This window comes from Camarhynchus parvulus, chromosome 4 (assembly GCF_901933205.1).
Source record: "Camarhynchus parvulus chromosome 4, STF_HiC, whole genome shotgun sequence".
Taxonomy (NCBI): domain Eukaryota; kingdom Metazoa; phylum Chordata; class Aves; order Passeriformes; family Thraupidae; genus Camarhynchus; species Camarhynchus parvulus.
In genome coordinates this window covers 19,750,355-19,768,925 of record NC_044574.1, presented here as the reverse complement: position 1 = coordinate 19,768,925, position 18,571 = coordinate 19,750,355, and positions in this window count along the sequence as shown.

Here is an 18,571-nt window from a genome sequence, read left to right as displayed (position 1 = left end):
AAACAGCTCATTTATTTCTGAGAATTAAAGCAGAAAATAATATATTGTTTGCCAATGTTAAATAATTGTGAGACTTTTTTTAAAAACATCATAAAATATCACATTTCAGAACAGTTACTTAGAAATTGGTTGGAAGGGGTCTTTCTTTAAAAGGTAGTTCCTTAGTCTTCTATATGAATATCTGATCTGCTAAAAATTTTCAAATCCAATGTTAATACATAACATAAATATGATTAAAAACACATATATCTTTTCTTATGTAGAACATTCTCTGTTCTAGTACAAAGGTGGACTTTTTAAATTTGAAGCTCCAGGACATTACTAAATAGAAATTTTTTGATGGTATTCATCGGGAGATGTGATAGAAAGAAACTGACCAGTTCAAGTGAAATACATTCCAGTAGAGACCAGAAAGTGTAAATAGGAGAATAGAATGGAAATAAAAATGTGAAGTTAGCAGTGAAACAGGCAGCATGAGAAGAAAACTTCCAATATTAACTTTCACCTTAAATCTGATCTTGAGTTTCAACAACTAATTGGTCATAGAGACTAAGGATAAAGGTGGGAAAATTGTGGAAAGCCAGAGATATCATTTTTTCACAGGTAACTTTCCATTTCATATAAAACATACTGAACAGAAGATCCCTACGTTCTGCAAATAGAGTTATACCTGATTGTCGATTCCCATTTTTATCCTTAGACCATGAAGTAAAGCTGTCATGCTGAAGTCTCTTTTAAAGTATAAACCAAAGCAGACCAAAATAAGATTAAACCTGAAACATCTATAACTGTCTATAACTACCTGGATGTTGTGAAATGGGGCATGGTAGAAAATACAAGGTTTCACTTGCAATACCTAGATGGAAGAAGGTCTAGACGTTAATAAAGGAGGAACATACTTTCTGTTCTCTAAGACAGTACACTGGTGCTAATATTCACAGTACCTGCTACTGATAGACTTTACCAGCCCTGGTTTTTTATGTATGGCTGATTAAAACTGTGGGGAGCATTTAGGATTAAGAGTCAATAAGTGAAAAGTTTAATACAGCTTACATTCTATAATTATTTGAATTAGCAGCATAGGTTAATAGGACAATTCAGTCTGAGAGGAACCTGAAGAGTTTTCTAATCCAGCCTCCTGCTCAAACCAGGGTCAGCTGATAGATCAGACCAGGCTATCCAGATGGGTCTGGAAAACTCTCAAGGATGGGTATTTCAGATCCTCTCTGGTTGTTCCAAATGCTTGAATCTCCTAATACTGAAAAAATTTGCTTTATATTCAGAATCTGACTTAAAATTATCACTTTTTTGTCATATTTTTAGACAGTAGGTGATTAAAAAACAGAAACATTTTATAGAGATAAGTGACATCTGGAAAACAGGATAGATTTCAAATGTCTCAGAAAAACAAATGTTAAAAGCAGTAATCTAAGATATTGGTCTCATATTACATGTAGATATTATCTACCTAGATGACAGCTATACTGCCTGTATTTAACCTCCAGTACATTATTTGCTATAGTAAACAGTGATTTAAAACAAAATGAGAGTATTTGGTGAGAAGGTATGAAGGGAGAAACACATTATAGTATGTAAAATTTTTAAATTGGGAAAGTGTTTCATTACGTATTAATAAAGATTATAGAAAACTTGGGCAGAATATAATTCCTTTTTGTGAGGAAGAGTATCCTGCCCCAATAAAAAACATCTTGCACAAGGGAAGGAAATTCTTTTGACCTCAGGGAGAGGTGGGACTCAGATTGCTAGATTGAGAAGATTTGGATCATTAGCTTCAGTGGCATAAGGCTCAGTTCTTCATGGACAAGGACATCTGCTTTCAGCCCTGAGAATGACCTCAAGACTTTTTCGATGAAGAGTGGTGCATTTAGTAGAACTTGGTGTTACCAACACTTACCTACAGATTTTATGGTTTTTTTCTTCTTCCTATTAGGAATATCTCAAAGAAAAGTATGCCTTGCCCTCTCCAACATGTACTGGCCAACTGTGATGGTACCCTTGCTTTATCATAGTTACGAGAAAGTACAAAAGTCCCTCAGATTTCTAGAAATTGTTATAATTAGGATAGGTCTATACTTCCGCTTCAGAAAAGTAAAACAGAAATTCATAAAATGGGAATTATTAATGGATTCAGTATTGCCATCTTACTGCTAATGGTTTAAATAAATTATTGGTATAGAGATTCCCTTAGCTGTTTAAAAATAGCACAAGTAACTCCAATTAGTCATGTTTAATGTTGCTCAGTGAATGAGAGGGACTCTTTGACCCTATTAATGCCTTGTTAGAAATGAGATGGATTTCTAGAATTTTGGGGATCATACAGCTCTATTACAGCAGCTATATAAGAGTTCTTTGGCAGCAAGAGATATAGATTAATTACAACCACATAATGTTAGGAATTTTTACAGATGCTAAACAAAAACTTAGAAATACTCTTTGTATATGTCTATATGTGGATGCACATATATGTCCATGCATATAACACAAGAGATGTTTAAAGAATACCACACAAAACAAGATCAGGGGAGTCTATTCAGTATCAAGACAATACTAAAAGAGATTCTTGTTTGAAATTACCTCTTTTTTGAAAAGAGACTCTTCTGGGAATGAAATAATGGCCTCCTTGTTGAAGGACCTTATAACTTGCTTCCAGGTCTTGTGTTTTACACTGTGCCTGAATTATCAAATGCCTAATTCTGTTAGCTTGGGTATAACCACAAAATCCCAATGCAGGACTGTGGCACAGGCAAGTTTTTTCACATTTCATATTCATTGTGGTAATTTGCAATAAAACATTATTTCCTAGATCCTGTGCAATTTATGAGTTTGATTCTCCTAGTATTCTAATTCTATCACTCTATCACTCCAAGCTGTATCTTTTGGTTGAAGTGTAGGTTTGGTTGAAGCCACTTTCATGAAGAGACTTGATACATAGAGTTGTATCAAGCTGTGGGAAAAGCCAGATCTGTTTTGTAGCTGCTGCTTTAGACTTTGAACTGTAGCTGTAACCTTGGTACTTTACATTTTGGAATCAGGGTTACAAAATCATTCATATCCTCATTCTTTTATGCCTGTCCTGCCCTGCTCGGGGTTCCTTTATTATTTAACACTCAGGTATGTATATATAAATAAATATAAATGTATGATATATGAGTATTCATGAGAAATTCTGTGATGATACAGATACATATTTAGGTGACTGAGGAGAATTACTAAATTCCTTGACAGGAGAAAAGAACAACTAATTTCTCTTGTTTATTTGGTTTATTTAATCCTTTACCATTGCTGGTTATGACTATCAAAGTCAGAGATGAAAATATTCTTTCCATGTTTGATATAACTGACACCTTAAATGTAGGAAAAAGAATAAGAAACCTTGCACAGTATTGCTGGACTCACCCAGGAAATAAGGATATGTGACTTGCAGATTTCAAAAGTTTTCTAACATTTTCTGTCTTCTCTCCACTCTTGATCCAGTTCCCAGAATGTTTAGGACTCCCAGGATTCACCTACATCACATGGTGGCATAGAAATCCCTCAGGAAGGATAAACTTTCTCTACTGTAAATTCAAGTGGAAGGAATAGAACTATCCTCACTCCCAAATCAGGAGTCCAAATTTTTCTATTTATGCATTATGCTACAAGTGTTGATCCCCAATTTCACCAGTGTGGGAAAACGCATGTCCTCAGATTTTAATAAATCTAGGCAAATCCTAGTTTCATATACTGTCTTCTCCATAGTAATTTTAATGATGATCACAAAAAATAGAGAGTATGAAGGAATTACTTTCCTGTTGGGTATTGTACAATTTTTGTGGAATTAACTGTGTTTCAAAGCAAGAATAACCTCCCAAGGAATATTAACTAGCTTTGTAAGTACAAACATTTTCAAACAGAAAAGTGCTTAGAAGGCATTTACTGGGTCTTTTAGATGGGGCTTATTTCTTATTTTTTTAACTTACCTGGAATAAGGCAGCATTAATTTATCTTCCGGACAGGTATAAAAAATGTATCAAAAAGTTATCTGCAAAGGCTTACAAAATTTCTGCATCTGCATATTTCTACAGCACTGCAATTCAACAAGTAATTAATACTCTTGGCTAAGTAACTGGTTGAAGGGTTAATAGCTTCTGCTACTGAAAGAATATCTAATGTGGTTTTAAACTATAAATGAAGAAACCTATCACAAATTTCAGTACCCAATACCATTACAGAATGATAGGATGTTTTATTTTTTTAAGATATTAATATTTATGCACTTTCATTATTGCCAGAAAGCCAGCTTCTCAACGGTCAGATGAGGTTGTCTCCAAATTGTAGAACTACAACATTAGTTCATTTATTATTAATAGAGCTCATAAATACCCATGCCATCCAAAATAGCCTTAAACAATTTCACTTGAGCATGATCTGAATTATTTTTTCCCCAGGGAGTTCTATTTTCTGGTGTATAATTATGTGTCATCAGCTGTGACTGGAAGAACTCTGCTCCACCCCATTTTTTACAATAAATGACAGATATTATAGCCTACAGCTAGCAAAATATTTGACTAACTAGAAAACAAAAACAAGGAACATGGATTGGTTATTATTTTGTACAAAAATATAACTAGATCACTAATAAACTTTTCTTAAGTCTGTTTTATATACAGTTTGAAAGACTGTCCTTGAAAAAGGTGGAGTCCAGCAAAACCCCACAACAAATTTAAAGTCATTGCAGAGAAGAATGTAGTAAGTGACCTTTAAAAATATTTGAACAGTGAAATATACTAGCCCTTGTATATATGAATGAACAGATTTATAACCAGCTAGAGAAAACATTATCCACAGCTGTATACACTGCTCCTAATTTGGAGGTTTGCAATGAGAGCAAACTACAAACTCCTAGACAGAAGGAAATTTTCACTGGGCTGTCTTTCCTTAACATACCAAACTCTGAAGTAAAGATATTTCATAATCTTTTGTTGACTGACCTGTTTATGCATAAAGGAGACAGACCAAGGCAGGCCCCACAATGGGTTCAAGACTTTCTGCAACGTAAGTACATTACCATTTTTGTGAGCATTGCTGTACCATATTTCAGTCTCCTAAGCTGTGATCCACTGGAGAAACTTCAGTTTAACTCCAAACCCAGATTCATAATTCTTACACTCTATACCCTATCTTGCTGCTTTAAAGTGACTGTCTTTCAAATTATGAGCTATGAATTAATAGTACAATGGATCATCCACATGGAATATTAGCTAAGTATTTATTTATTTATTTGGTATTTAAAAATATATACATTGTAGCTAAGACAGGAACAAATGCTTGTCATTCACAGAAAAAATTAAGTCAGACAGGATGAAAATAAAAATAGCTAAGATTAGAGCTGAGGGGGCAAATATATCTTGACAAGGTACTAAAAGGAATAGCACTGTGATGGGTTGATCTTGGCTGGGTGCCAGGTGCCTACCAAGGTGCTTTGTCACTCCCCACTTCTTATCTGGACAGAGAAAATAAAATGGAAAACCCTTCATAGGTTGAAAATATGGCAGTTTGCTAAAGCAAAGGTGAAAGGTTGTGGATGCACAAGCAGAGAGAAATAAAAAATTTATTCTCTCCTTCCCATCTGCAAGCCATGTTCTCGCACTTCCTGGGAAGCAGGGCTTCAGTATACAGAAGCTAAAGTCTGTAAATAACAAATGTCACCCTTTCCTCATCCATTTCTTAGATTTGTATCTGAACTGTGTCACATGGGATGGAATATCCCTTTGGTCAGTTCTGGTCAGCTGGCCTGGCTGTGTCCCCTCCCAGGCTCTTGGCCACTCCCAGCCCTGTGATGGGGGGAAATGCTGAGGGACAGCTCTGCTGCTGTGCCAGCCCTGCCCAGCAGCACCCAAACCACTGCTGTGCTAGCAGCACCTTTCCAGCTGCCAATGCACAGCACAGCTCTGGGAGAGCTGCCGTGGCAAAAATTAACTTAATCTCAGCTAGACCAAATACAACCACATACAATACTGATAATTCAAAATAATATTTAAAATCAAATAGATTCCTGGAAGGAAAAGCAGCAACAAGCTCAGGAGTGGAATAATTACCCTCAACCCTGCCATTGGAGTAAATATATAAGCAGTTTTCTTACAGAGTCATCATGAGGCCTTTTTTTAAGTACTTGAGATGGATGTACATAGTCTTGTGAAGTGGTAATTAAAACAATACAGAGGAAGACAAATTTTTTTTACAAGGGAATTTGACTTAATTTTGCTAATTTAACAATGAAAATTTATATTTACTTAAAAATGGTTGGCAGAAAATTTCTCCAAGTTAGAAAAGGATGCACGTAAATGGCAAATGCCTGTAAAAACCAATGTTATTTTAGAATTCTTCCTGTGGCCCTGGTCCTATTGATGTTGATTTTTCTTTCAATGGGACTCTAGGATTATATTTCTTAAGCTGCACGTATGCTGAGGTGCAAAATTAAATGTGTTCAATTTCTGATATTTTGATATAAATTTAATTTTACGTTAAAAAAGAAACAAGCTAACTAAATCCCAACTTGTGAAAGAACGACAATGAATGTGGCACTACTATAAAGAAAAGTAGATATAGGTTTTTTCTGGTCATATTTTCAAAAAATCAGGATGCCATGCAGATGAAGGAGAAGGAGCCTGCTGGAGAAAAAAATAACTGAAAAAGAGATGTATCCAACATTGACTGAAAATGCTGAGGAACCTCAAACAAAAATAAATAAATAACTTCTCTTATTGAGATTAAAAAAGAAGATAGCTGAGATAGTGCACCGACAATCTGCAGACTCCTTTGTGCACAATTATATTTGTTATTGTATTTCCCTTGTAAAGCATTCAGTGACTAAATTTTAATTAAGAGAATCAATAACACTTTTATCTGTTTTTCTTTGGAAAGGATAAGATCTTAAACCTAAGATCTTAGAAGTACTTGGATTAGACTTTGAAAAAATAACTGAATGCATATTTTTTTCATAGGATCATAGAAACATGGAACACCAGATTGGAAGGAACCAAGGTTCATCTGCTTCAACCTTTCTTGGCAAAAGCATGGAGTAGGCAAGACAGTCCAACCTCATGTCCCACAAAATCCTAGGTGTCCAATGTTGGTAAATCCACCTGTTCTCTGGGATGATTATTCCAATGGCTGATTGTTCCTATTCTGTAAACGTTTATTCTTGTGTCCTGTTAGAATCTCCCTAGGTACAACTCCTACCTCTGGTCTTTTCCATGTGACTCTTTGTAAAAAGGAGTCTCCATTTTCACGATAGCCACCCTTTAAATACCAGAACAATGTCTCCCCTAAACCTCCAGTTCTCAAGGCTGAAAGAACCCAGCTCTCTCAGCCTTTCCTCACATGTCAGGCTGGCCAGTTCTTTGAACATCTCTGTGGCCCTTCTCTGGACCCTCTCCAGTCTGTCCACATCCTCTACTGTACAGTGGGGACCAAACCTGAACACAGTACTCCAGATGTGACCTGACAAGTGTTAAGTAGAGTGGGACAACGACTTCTTTATCTCTGCTGGTGATGCCCACATTGATGCAGCCCAGCATCCTACTGCCTTTCCTTGATGCAGCAGCACACTGTCCACTCATATGGAGCTGGCTGTCCACCGGGTTCTTCAGGTGCCTTTCTACAAAACTTCTCTCCAGCCAGGTTGATCACTACCTGTATTTCACTCCTGGATTATTTTATCCTATGTGACGACCTTACTGTGAGGGGGTAGAATGCAGGAAAATGAAGATAGTACAGAAGATAGTCTCACCCCTGAGGAGTTGCAGCTGTACTAATCCCCAAAGATTCGGAACAGGCCTGCCCTTAATAGGCCACAGCTGTGTCTAATAAGGATGAGTGCTATAAAAGAGTGGGTTAGCTGGGTGAGGAGGGAGCTGGAGTTGGTTTGCTGTGGTGTGAGGAAGAAGGAGTCAGTGCTGCAAGGAGGTGCTCATGAGACATCACCAAGAAGGTGTGGGAGCTTTGCAGTAAGATGACAGCACCTTACATTTGTTCATAAGGCCGACTTTTCCAACCTATCCAGGTCTTCTTGCAGGGTGACTCTTCCTTCTGAAGTGTCTACTTCCCCATTCAATTTGTTGGCAAATTTCATCAGGGTACACTTGATCCTATCCAAAATGAACAGATTAAACACTTCAGGGCCCGATATTGATCCATGGGGGACAGCATTTGTGACAAGTTTACAGTTTGAAAAGCAGATGTGTTCCAGCATACTGTGGATGTGTCTGGTCAGTTTCCCACCCACAGCACAGACCACTGGACCACAGTGCATCAGTTTCTTTAGGAAAAGACAGTGGGAAACCACACTGAAGTTCTTGAAGAAATCTGTGTAGGCAATGTCCAGTGCTTTGCTGATGTGGGACATAGAAAGCAATCAGGTTTGTCAGGTGTAATTCACCTTTGGTGAATCTGTGTTGGCTTTTCCCAAACACAAGCTTCATCTGACTTGTGGCAGCCTGGAGAAGGTTTCATTATGTCACTTCTTCAGGGCCTGAAGTAAGACCATTTTATTATAAAGATTTTATATTTTGCCCATAAACCATGCTACGTTAACCTAACATTTTGATAGAAATGAAATAAGGCAGTATAACCCAAAACATAGCTGAGTATTAACTTCTGGAATCTGTTGGGTTTAGCAATTAGTAAAATAATTTTTCAGGTCACATTTTTCTTATGAGAACAGAGGCTTCTTGGTGAATCTACTATCCAGTTTCTGTGTATGTTCTGTCACTGATAAGTTATCAATGAAGTCCTTTTATATGTAAGAAATTCTATTAAAGACTTATTGAGGTTACTAAGGATCATGTTAAATCATGCCATAGGAATTCAAGAAGAAAAAAATAATAGGCACTCAGAAGACACACACACACAATAATTGAAAATTGAATTAAGCTAGTTTCTACCTATTTATTTAAACATAGAAAAGACAGTTTAATAAAGCATGGTTTTCCTGGATAGGACAAGTAGCTGGAGTTAAAAGAGGAGCTTGTTTCTTAATGGCTGGGGTTTTGTAACTAAAAATCCAAATAAAACATGATTAATATATTTATAGTTATAAAAAAGAACAACAGGATGTGTACTACAAGTATCAGGACCACAAAAAAGTAATTTACAATAGAAAAATCATTGACTAGCTGCTTCTAAACAGATTTTGCTTTTGACTTCTTCATATGTAGACACAACATAAAAAGTATGTGCGTCTTTACCTGTATTTTGAAGAACATTAACATTTTTTCAGTATTAGTTTGTCTTAAGGAGTTCTCAGCTATCAGTGTAATCCTTATGCCATTTTCTCAGTTAAGCTAGCATAACTGTTTGCAGGTCTGGACTGTGAGATTGAGAAACTGATCCAGAGTAAAAATAAACCATTTTTCCTAGTTACTTTGAACAAAAGGAAGTGAGGATAAGGAGCATCAGAAATGTAAGGACTGCCTGAGATGGCACAGGGGCTGAAAGGAGTGTTTATCAATCTATAGCCTTTCATGTTTTATTCTGCCACATACCTGCAAAGTTTGAATTTAGAGGTAATTCAGTTGCAAATCCTCACTGACTGCAGTAAGGCTACATAGTATCCTTTTTTTCCCCTGTTCTAACTATTACCAGAACATGAAGGAGGGCCTTAAAACAAATATAGGGGTATCTAATTTTAAAATCTGTTTAGTACAAATTTTGTTTGGGCTGCAAAGCAGTGTGATTCACTGAAAATCATGAAAACTTCTCTAAATGGAAGGAGAGACAATAGAAATCCTGCAAAACTACAGATATTATGATAAAAAGAGCTGTCTCTGGGTAATGTACAGCAAACAGAACCTGACTATATTTTCAATGTATCTGTTTGTCTGTTTTTCCCAGAGCTACAAATAGGTCTTGAAATGATACCTTACACATTCTGAAGATTTTGACAAACCACCTTCATACTCTCAACAAGTGTAATTATAACACATACAGTATGAAATTGAGCATCAAAAATCCCTGAAGCAGAGCCCTGTGTCAGCCTCCCTTAATGCTAAATACATTCCAAGCTGCGGTGATGTGACAAAGCTAGCTTAAATACAAGAAGTGCACACTTCAATATTTGGTAATCTTTCAACATATAACTGCTTAAAAAAACCCACAATAGAATTTTAAAGATAGCATTTTTATGTGTTTTCTACTACATGGACACAATATTAGTAGCTGCACTCCAATGTCTCAAATAATCAGGAAAGAAATTAAGATTTTTTAAAATATTTTATAATATGTAAATTTGGTGATTAAAAATACCTATTGCCTGAAATCTAATTTAACACAAAATAACACATGCTGTTCTCGTTGCATATCTTCAGCAAGGGATGCTAAACAGATTGCAGTAGTTTGCTTGAAACTAAATGAGAGATCTCAAAGACAGCATTACCAGTATATAGATAGCAACAAATAATGATTAGTAATCACAATAAAAGAATTAAAAATCCAGGAGGAGTGTATATATAAAAGAAATTTCCAAGCCTTATTATTTTGAATTTCTCAGAAACTTGGTTTCAAAACACTTTGTGGAGGATTAAATTATTATCAGGCTTTGCCATAAGCAAAGTCAATAACAATTTTGACCTTGCAGACTGATCAGTGTGATTGCTTTTGAAAATCCCATATGATTATATTATAATTACAGTTTATCAAAGTAATATCTGAAACACTTTTTTCTGAGTAAAATGAATATTGATGTTTAAAATTTAAAATAACTTTGTGACTAGAGAGGATATAGAGAAAATAGTGTCTCTTATTCAGCTAATATGCATAAAATACATTCTTTTTATTCCACCAACGTTTAAAATCTATTTCACAATTATTTTTTCAGGGTCAAGTCATATATGCCCTGACAACAGGTTTTTGGTTTTTTCATTATTTCTAGTGTTTTTTATCCCCATAAAATGAGTTTTGATGTTGAAGAAAGAGATGAGAACACTTGACATTTTCATAGATTCAAAATAAGTTCTGTCTGAACCAACAGTCTGAGCTCAGGGTCCCACATGGGGCAAGCAAGCACCAAAGCCTGGCAGTGATAGCAGCACCAGTCCCCAGGGCAGTGCAAGTGCCTCCTTGAGGCTCCCTCTATGTCAGCCAGCCCTGGTATTTAACCTGCACTGACTTTAGCATCTGAATTATGGCCCTGATAACTTTGCTGTGCCAGGCAGCTGCCCTGACTGCCTTGACTTCAGGTTGAACCAGGGTATAGAAACCTCCACTGGCCCTAGAATTGTTGCAGGAAATACTCTGTGAGATCCTTCTGGAACGGCCCTCCCTTAGAGCCACTTCTCCTGAGCCTCCCTGAACAGCTGGAGACTGCGTGGACAATCTGCATAAACGAGCCAGTCCCTCCCTCCCAGAGACCCACACAAGTGCTGGTTTGTCACTGCTTTCATGCTTCCATTGATTTTTCAAGCATGTATGCATTCCTATTTTATCATGTAGGAGAAAGTTATCATTCATTATTTAATAATTAAATCATGTCTTATAAATGGCAACATTTTTTGCAACTTAAAATCTTTTAATATATTTTAATACTCAGTATTATTTTTTTGTCTTATTTTATATTCTGCACTGTGAAGTATATTTCTGTATTGCTTTGTGACACATTTCTTCTCAAACCCCTACATAATTGTAGTACTTAGTGTACCATAGAACACCATTGGAAAATATCTCTGTGTACATGAAACAGAAATCCATGTTGGAAAGTCTAATGTGTAATTTCCATTCTAAGAGATTTTTCAAAAGAAACACGATACTGAACAAAATATATTATTCATGGTGTCCAAGACCCAGCTGCAAATAATTGCAAAGTTTATGAATCTACTGTGTCTTTAAACTGATTTTTTTTTCTAAAATCAATTTGAGATCATGAATTAAAAGCTCCATTTAATCTTTCAAAAATTTGTATTTTTAATTTTACTATTTTTCAGCATCTATTATTGTGCAGAGTGCTACCCAAGTAAAAACTTATAAGACTGTAAAATGACTTTTTAAAGTATGAGGAAGTTGGTTGAGCATTATCTTTTTCTTCCTTTTTTTTTTTCCATTGAATGACCAAGGAGTGACCCTACTGCTCTTTACAACTACGTGAAAAGAGGTTGTAGCAAAGTGAAGGCTGGTGTCTTCTCCCAGGCAACCAGAGACAGGACAAGAGGACATGGCCTCAAGCTCTGCCAGGGGAGGTTTAGGCTGAACATCAGGAGGAATTTCATCACAGAAAGGGTTGTGCAATGTTGGAATGGGCTGACCAGGGAGCTGGAGGGGTCACCATGCCTGAAGGTGTTCAAGGTATGACTGGATGTGGACCCCAGTGGCATGGTCCAGTTGACAAGGTGGTGATTAATCAAAAGTTGGATTCAAAGATCCCAGAGGTCTTTTCAAACCTAAATGCTTCTGTGATTCTGCGGCAACAAATAGATTTCACAGGATGTGAAATCTTTCTTACCCAACCCATTTAATTTTCTACAATTTTTAAAATTGTTATAATTTCAATTGATTGAATGTACTGTATAGAGTTGAATAAATTTGTTCTGACAATATTCACTAAAAACTCAATATATATTGATTAGTAATGATTGTTACAAAAGTATATTGTATTTTGGTCTATTTTACTTATGAGTTTAAAGAAAATAATTTTACACCTCTTTATACACTGTTTCATAAAAAGAAGAAGGCAATTTTAACAAACTTTAAATCTGTTCAATCCTTCAGTATTGTAAGCCAGAGGCTTGGAGCAGGCTACAGCAAGACACACTGGCCAGGATCAGCACTTACATTTAATTGGTTTGTCATGTTTCTACAGAGCAATTAATTTAATTTGGAAATATTGTGTTCATAGAAAACTGTACACTCAAATCTCTTTCTGACTTATTTAATTGCCTAAGTAAGAGGAAAGTTAGAATGTTGGAAATTTCTGTTGCTTACTTGTATTGTAATGGAAAACTTTATTTCAATAAATATACAATTTCTTTTGTGAATAATCACTCAGATTAATAGTACTTCATTATATATTATATTCTCTCTATGTTTCTTTTTATATATGTGAATGGGGACAGAATAATGTCATTATTTGGACCCTAGTCCATAACATAAGTCACATTCAGTGAATGGTAAATCCACCTGGATAATTTACAACATCAAAAGGGGTAAAATACAATATTTATTCCCCTCAAAATATGTTCTTAGAAGGCTATGTGTTAAGAATTGAATTCTAAAGCTAATATTGGGAAAACCAATTTTAAACTAATTTTGAATTTACCCTTCTTTTTGTTTCTTTCATGTTTATTAAAACAGGGAAAAGAGGGGAATCCTATTATGGCATGTTTCCTTTATTAAAACGATATTTTTGAAATATGTTGTTGAAAAGAGAGGGGTTGTAGATGAATGTATTTTATACTCATTGGGTATGTGCTGTCCAGATTGAGTTCAAGCAATAATCATAAAAAGCAAATCCAAAATTAGGCTGCATTGGCACTACTTGGCCACTCTCAAGTGTCTGATTAATGACAGAACTTGTTAAGATGGCAGGCTCTTCTAAGGGACTCCCCAAAGAGTCAGGCAGTTTAATGAATTATTTTTCATTTTGATTTCACTCAGAAATAAGTTGTGAGTTCACTAAAAAGTGTAGGGTGGTCTCTGTTCACTGCAAGGAACCTGACATTCACAATTAAGGCAGAACAGATCTCAGCCTGGTGGAGGTGTCACATTACAGGTCAATGTCAGGTGCATAGTTTGACAAGGACTAATTGAGAGAGGTCAGAATAATAATGAAATTATGTCTGACTCTAAATATCCCACAAATTCCAGGGATGGAATGATAAGCACAGCTAACTACAACTGACTGTAAAGAATATCACACATTCCAGTGTCATTATTAGGAATTATTTGATATTTGTCATTTTTATATGTTTTATACAAAATAAGAAATACTTTGTAATTTTTTATATTTCTTTTTAAGTGCTCAAAATTGACCTTTTTTTTTTTTCATCTTGGACCATCCCATGCATCGAGAGTTCATCTTCTCCTCATGATTAAGTCACCAAAACAAAACCAAATTCATTTTACCTTCCCACAAATAGATAAAAATTTTATTTTATTAGTGCATTACCTTTAAAGGCATTGACGAATCCTTTCAACCAAATCAGGGTTATTGACCTTCAGATAAGTTTGTCCAAGATTTTATCCATTCTGATAATCCTCCATTATTTAGCGACTAAATGTTTTGATCAAAGATTTTTTCCCATTTGCACACAAGTTAGCAAAAGTCAATTCCTCTCTCAGTGACCTTTAATGTGTTTGGACACTGAAAAAAGTTATAAGTACCAGTAATGTGAAGGTTTTTCAAGAAACCTCAAGATCCAGGTCACTCAGAAAAAACCTTTTATACTGAAATATAAATAAATATATTAGAGAAGATATGCTGAAGTAATGATTGCATTTGCTACAGATTGTGACTTTCATTTGGCACAGTGAGAAAAAAAAGTTAACTAAACTCTTTTACTGAAAACTTTTTTGCTGTAGTATATGGAAAATACTCATTATACGCATTGTTACACTAAATAGCCAAGTAAAATAACTCCTAAATTTTTTAATATCAAGGCTATAATTTTTTAAAATATATTTTGAAAGTAACTATACTTTCATAGTTTTAAAATAATGTAAGCTGGAAAGGACTTCTAGGATAGTTGAGTCCAATCTTTAACCTACCACTTCAAAGTTGACTACTAAGCCACATCTGCAAGCACCACGTCTACAGCTCTTTTAAATACCTTCAGGAATGGTGACTCAATCTCTTCCCTTTGTAGCCTGTTGCAGTGCTTGACAAACTTTTCTGTGATGAATTTTTTCCTAATATCCAATCTAAACCTTTGCTGGCATGACTTTGAGGCCATTTTATCTTGTCCTGTAACTCTTTACTTGGGAGAAGAGGCTGACCCCCACCTGTCCACAGCCTCCTTTCAGGTAGCTGTAGTGAGTGAAAAGGCGTCCCCTGCTCTCCAGGTCAAACAACCCCAGCTTCCTCAGCCACTCCTCATAAGAGTTGTTATTAAGGCTGTTTACAGTCCCACTGCCCTTCTCTGGACACATTCCTGAAGGGAGTGACTCAATTCCTGGAGGGAGTGATCCAGAACTGGACACACACTTGAGGTATGGCTTCACCAGTGCCAATTCAGGTGGATGATCACTGCCCTGCTCCTGCTGGCCACACTTTTTCTGACACAGGCCAGGATGCCATTGGCCTTCTTGGCCACATGGGCACACACTGGCTCATGTTCAGCTGGCTGTCAGACAGCACCCCCATACAGCTTTCCAGCTACCTTCTCCCACGGCTGTAGCATCGCCTGCAGCTCTTCTGACCCAGGTGCAGGATCCAGCACTTCAGCTTAAACTCATCAAACTGGTGTTGGTTTTCCTCCAAGAGGTTGAGATCCCTCTGCAGAGCCATCCTACCCTCATGCAGATCAACACTCCCATGGTGTCATCTGCAAATTGGCTGAGGGTGCACTTGATGCCCTCATTCAGATCATTGATATAGATATTAAACAGGACTGGCCCCAGTACTGAGTCCTGAGGAACAACAGCTGGATGGAATTCCACTCACCCCCACTCTCTGGGCCAAGCCATCCAGCCAGCTTTTTACTCAGTGAACAGCTCACCCATCCAAGCCACGGGCAGCCAATCTCTCCAGGAAAATGCTGTGGGAAGCAGTGTCAAAGGCTTTATTAATGGCAGACTGAACAGGTAGACAGACAGTCCGCAACTGATTTAGGTAAGCTGTTCCTAACTGCAATATAAAGGTGTTCCAGATACACAACAAAAATCCTTCCTACTGCAAGCAATTATTTTTGTTTTGTGTTTGGTGGCAGCATTGACAACAAATGATTGTTCTCCTTGCAACAATTTGTATATTGGAATATTGTTAACACATGACACCTAGGTTCTCTTTTCAAGACTAAATAAGAAAGGCTTTTAATATTTTTTTATTCGTTCTTATAGAGTGGTCATATTTTCCACATCTATTAACCTTGTGTTGCTTCTATCTCATCCCCTCCTTTCCTTAGGACTTAAAACTGCATTCAGTAATCCTCTTAACGCTTCACAACTGCTGACTAGAGTGAAATAGTTACTCCGTATGTCTCAGGACTTACATATTTTAAATCATACTTTTTCTGCTGGTTTTGCAATATTGGTTAATGTTCCATTTGCAACCCATTGTAATCCTGAGCCCTTTTTCTGTAGTATATCTGCCTAGCAAGACATTCTGCTTTTTACATTTTCCTTCCTAGGCAGTTTGCATGTCTTTGTTATATCCTATTTTATTGCTTTGTACCATTTCTCCAGTTTATCAAAATCGTGTTGAATATAATTCTACCTTACAGAATTTCTATAACCTTCCTGGTTAATGTAATCCACAAATACTGGTCCTTTGATTGTAATAAAAATATTGCAAAATGCTGCACTCCAGTTATTTCTTTCAGACTGTCAGTGAACAGATGCTAAGATGTTTCTGCTAAGTGATTTAACTGATTTTACTGTAATTTCCAATGGGAACATATTACCATACTTCTGACAGTGTCATATGGAATTGTCACATGTCAGCAAAGAAAAAGTATGTAAATACTTCCCTGTTACTCTCTTAATTGCACTGCCACGGAATGGTATCAGATTGGCCTGTTGTGATTTGCAGCTCTTTTGTGATTTCAGTAACTCTCTTGCGGTTACTTTTAATCAACTTCAGATTTTCTAGGTGCTCAGAGAGAAAAATCACTGATAAATAATTTATTGTCTTAACATTCTAAGTGCAAGCTAGGGATGATACATAATATTCTTTTTCTTTTTAGTTTATGAGTTGTATTTTTCCATTAGATGTCCCCTCAGCCTTTATCTGTTCTGAAAAGTTCTCAAAGGTGACTGCTAATGGTTCAAAGAAGATTTCAGATCATAAATACTTTAGGGAAAAATGTTTTTAAGTTGTGGTGTTCTAAGAACTTTTCTGTCTGTTAACCAATTCTGGCTTATTGTACTAGCACTTAGTTGCTAATGTTAATTATTTTAAGCTTCTGGTCACAATTAACCTCTTTGGCGAAGAATGAAGAAAAAATATAGTGAAGATTTTGCACTTTATGTCATCTGTTTTTTGGTCCTCATTTCTTTTAAATAATAGAAATTTTATTTCTTTCATCTTTTCTTTATTTTAATGAATTTGAGGAACTTTTCCATATTTCCTTTTACCCAAGTTTCATATGGTGTGTATTTGTTCCTTGGCTTATTTTCTTTATAGTTATTTCTTAATTTCTTCTTTATTGTTAGAGCACCATAATACCCATATATAGGAACAGACCCTAAAACAGGTCAGACTGAGTCCTGTTAAAGACAATAGGAATTGTCACCAGTGACTTACATGGAAAAGGAATTTTATCCTAATAATGCAAATGCTTTACTAGGGCTTGGATTTGGCTGGGATAAAGTTAATTTTCTTCAGAGTAGTTTGTATTGGGCTATGTTTTGGATTTTTGCAGAAGACACTGTTGATAATACAGGGATATTTTCACTACAGCTGCTTGCACAGAACCTTTTCTGCTCCTCACTCCACAGCAGCAGCAAGGCTGGGAATGCACAAGTTAAAGGGGACATAACTGAGACAGCTGATCCAAACTGACCCAAGGGATATTCTACACCACATTTGCCCAGCACATAAAGCTAGGGAAAGAAGAGAGAAGCAGGGTGGTGACATTCAGAGTGATGTTTTTTTGTCTTCCCAACTCACCCTTCTGTGTGATAAGACCAGACTCTCCTGGAATGGAAAGCAGTGAATTCCTTTTATTGTTTTCCTTGCCTGGACAATTTTGCTTTACCTATTGCCTCAGCCCATGACTTTTCTCACTTTTCCAACTCTCTTCCCCATTCCACTGCAGGGGAGTAACAAAGTCCCTGGGACCAGTTTAGTTGCCAGCAGGGGCTGAATCACAACCACCCTTGGAGCAGAGTGTTGCCATGCATAGGGGCCCAATCACACCCCAGAACTGAAGGCAGCTGTGGAGGATTGACCATGGTTGGATGTCAGGTGCCCACTAAAGCCACTCTATTACTGCTCTCCTCAACTGGACAGGGAAGAGAAAATACAAAAAAAGTCTTGTAGGTCAAGACAAGGACAGGGAGAGATCACTCAGCCACTACTGCCATAGGAAAAAGAGATTCAACTCAGGTAAATTAATTTATTGCCAGTCAAAACCAGAGTAGAGTAATGAGAAATAAAACCAATTGTTTAAAGCATCGTCTCCCCACCCTTCCCTTCTTCCTAATCTCAACTTCACTCCTGATTTCTCTACCTCTTCCTCTACCAGCAGTGCTCAGGGAATGAGGGTTGTGGTCAGTTCAACACATGTTGTTTCTGCCACTCCTTCCTCAACAGAGAGAGGATTCCTCATGCTCTTCCCCTGCTCCAGTGTGGGGTCCTTCTCACAAAAGACAGTCCTTCAACAACTTCTTCCACCTGAATCCTTCCCACAGGATTCTACACAAA